Source organism: Dermacentor andersoni, chromosome 4, assembly GCF_023375885.2.
Source record: "Dermacentor andersoni chromosome 4, qqDerAnde1_hic_scaffold, whole genome shotgun sequence".
In the NCBI taxonomy this organism is placed as follows: Eukaryota; Metazoa; Arthropoda; class Arachnida; order Ixodida; family Ixodidae; genus Dermacentor; species Dermacentor andersoni.
This window is the reverse complement of record NC_092817.1, coordinates 197,720,003-197,722,832: the sequence shown is the minus strand read 5'-3', so window position 1 is coordinate 197,722,832 and position 2,830 is coordinate 197,720,003. Positions and strand designations below refer to the sequence as shown.

The following is a 2,830-nucleotide window of genomic DNA, read 5'->3' as shown; positions in this document are numbered from 1 at the left end:
TCAAGAATTATGTCTTGTCCTCGAACAAGATGCCACCTTAAGTTCTTTAGTAGGTGTGGTGCATCTGCAATAAAGTACAGTTGCCTGTTGTGGCCACAGGGGAGGGGGCATGACACGTTTGGTTTCCCATATTTTGTTGCCTGAATATTGCACAGACGCCAGATGGCCATGTTCCCTGGGCCCATGTCTGTTACAACCGCATCAATGGTCATCCCAGCTGCTTCTGCATGTTGTACGACTTTAAACAGGCAATCCTTAACTTGCCGAGCATCGAAAGACGAGCCTGCATGAGAATAAACAGGCAATTACAGCAGCTACAAAGTACTAAAGACAGTTGAGATTCTCTAGCACAAAGTAAGCACAGAAAAAAATTTTGCGCTTAGCACTCCTATGTTAGTAACCACATTTCAACCTGCAAAACCATATATTTTGGTCTACATCATTCCACATGGAATTAAATGTGTTGCTTGCCTAGTTGGTCAGAAAAAAGTGAAATATTGCAACTATTCCAGACTTCGCACTAAACTAATAGACCATATGCAGCATCTGCATAGCACTTAGAAAAACACTAATTTGTAACAGGTAACTGTACAACAAGCTATTTCGACCAGGTTGGCATTTTGTCATGATTAAAGATTACCAGAGAGCTTCCACTAATATATACCATGTCAACTGAAGTCATGGCAAGCAATAATGCATATCAAGTAGGCAGCTTGTACAACACAGTGTACGTTGAGATGTAACAAATGGTGTGGCTAGCGTTATTGAACATCCATTATGTACCTGTGAAATGATAAGCAACTGCTTGCTTCCACCTGCCTGTTAAGCCCCCAAGCATGAAAACCAATGCATGAGATGCAAGTTCTTGCTTCAAGGCTGGATTCGACAGGCCAATAGTTGGTTGCCCTGCAATACCCAAGAATGCGAAGAACTTTATAAGTACAGTGCTATGGATGGCCTCACGTTCCGATGACAGAATCATAAAAACAGGTGCCCATGGTATGCTTCACAACTGATATTATGTATTCATGGTCTACTTGACAGCTACAAAGTCGTCCACCTGAGGTGACCTGATTTCTTGCACTGCTGTAAGATTATTTGCGCTTGTATGTTAGCAGCGTCCAACGAATAAGATTACGGAACAACAAATATGACCTGTTCTTTTGTATCATCACATCTCATCTGAAAAATAAGATTCCTCAAACTTATAAGGGCAAGTTTCAACATCATTTGCACACGAAAGCACATGTAAACGTGTTGTTTCGAAAAAGAAACAGTGTACTGCAATGCTTGGTTGTATTTACAGACAGCAACTTTAAACTTTATGCTGTTTCCCGATGCAAATCAAGCTAGAAAAACATAACTAAGTTGCCACATGTTAAACTAGACGAAGTAAAAAGATGTGCAACAAATATCGGTAATATTATTCTTGAATAAATGCTTTTATTGTGTATTTTATGTATACAAAATCTTTTTGTTGATTTTATCAGAACTGCTTTCCTTTTTGCAGTTCTCTCCATGTGGCAACAATAGCTCTTTTCCTAATGATACCATTTCGGTTCATGAAACTTCTTGCACAGCTTTTGACATCGTTTCATACCTATGAGAACAGCATGTTCTTGTTATTTAATTACTGCACTCGCAGATATTTTTTAAGCCGATTATTATTAATTTATTTTTTAGATTGAACATGTGACTGCCCGAAATTTGCTGTGAGCCAATAACTGGTTGCACTGAGTCTTGTTTATTAGCCTTGCTGTAAAAACAAACATTCAAGACCTTTCACATTCCCAAACACGTTTCCTAAAAAGGTGTGCTCTATAAGCGTCAATACTGCACTGCGAAAGAGTACACACATTTTTTCCCATATATTATTTTCACAACATGGCCTCATACGTTGATGTACTGAAATAAGACTGCTAGTGTGAGGTTCTTAGAAAACTTCCTTACCTATGATGCTGCCAATGGAAGCATCATAATCTAGCCCAGGTGAAATTTGCATTTCATCCATCAAAACACAAGCGTGTCTCTCACAGGGACTCATTGTAGCCACTTTCTCCTTTAGGGCAACGAAAACTTCGTCCAGAAGACCTGCACAAGCAGTTTTCTCCTATAAGTACATGATAAAAAAAAACAGTACATGCTTAGCGCCGCCACACAGTGAAGCTTACCAGGTCTGAACTTGATGTGTTCAGTGTGCTTCTGTAATGCCCTTGCGGCTGGTAAGGGAACAATGTTTTCTTTGACAAAGTTGTATCCCTTGCTGCCACAAGCAACTTTTACGTGAAGGGCTTTCTGAAGTGTGCCTGGTGACCATGCACTTCCTTTCGTTGTTTTTCTCTCTAAGGCTCGAACCTGGTCCTCAGAAAGGACACTACTGAGTGACTTCCGCAGTTCATCTCTCTCCTTCTCTGCCTTGCGCCGTCGCTTTTGTTCCAAGTACAGCTTTCTTTCTAAGTGCCACTCTCGCTCAGATTTGAAAGCTCTGGTACTTCCTGCACAGATATTTTATTCCGCATTAGCTGCTGGAAGTTCCTGAACTAAAGAACTACCTTATTTATGCATAGCCATGTCCACGCACTGACACAAATTTTACAGTGAGTATCTTTAGCTGGCAGTTGCAGATTTCTGGAACTCATCTTGAACATGGTACAGTTATTAGCTTCTATATTATATTACAGCAATTACATTGGTAGATGAACATTACTCTGCTTTGCAATGTATACATGTGCCATCCATGTTTATGAGACCATATATAGTGTGCATCAATAAAATATGCATGTTGCATAGCAGTTCTGTGGTGGACAAATATTCAAATATTACTGAGATG

General features: G+C 39.9%; 1 long non-coding RNA gene across 1 annotated transcript; it reads right to left on the bottom strand.

Moving 5' to 3' along the window:
• On the bottom strand, positions 1 to 2,128 carry LOC140217193 (uncharacterized). Its single transcript, XR_011893723.1, has 3 exons — positions 1,951 to 2,128; positions 784 to 906; positions 1 to 283 (listed from the first exon to the last, which is right to left on the bottom strand). It is a non-coding gene; the product is annotated as an uncharacterized lncRNA (long non-coding RNA).
• Positions 2,129 to 2,830: the final 702 nt, after the last annotated feature.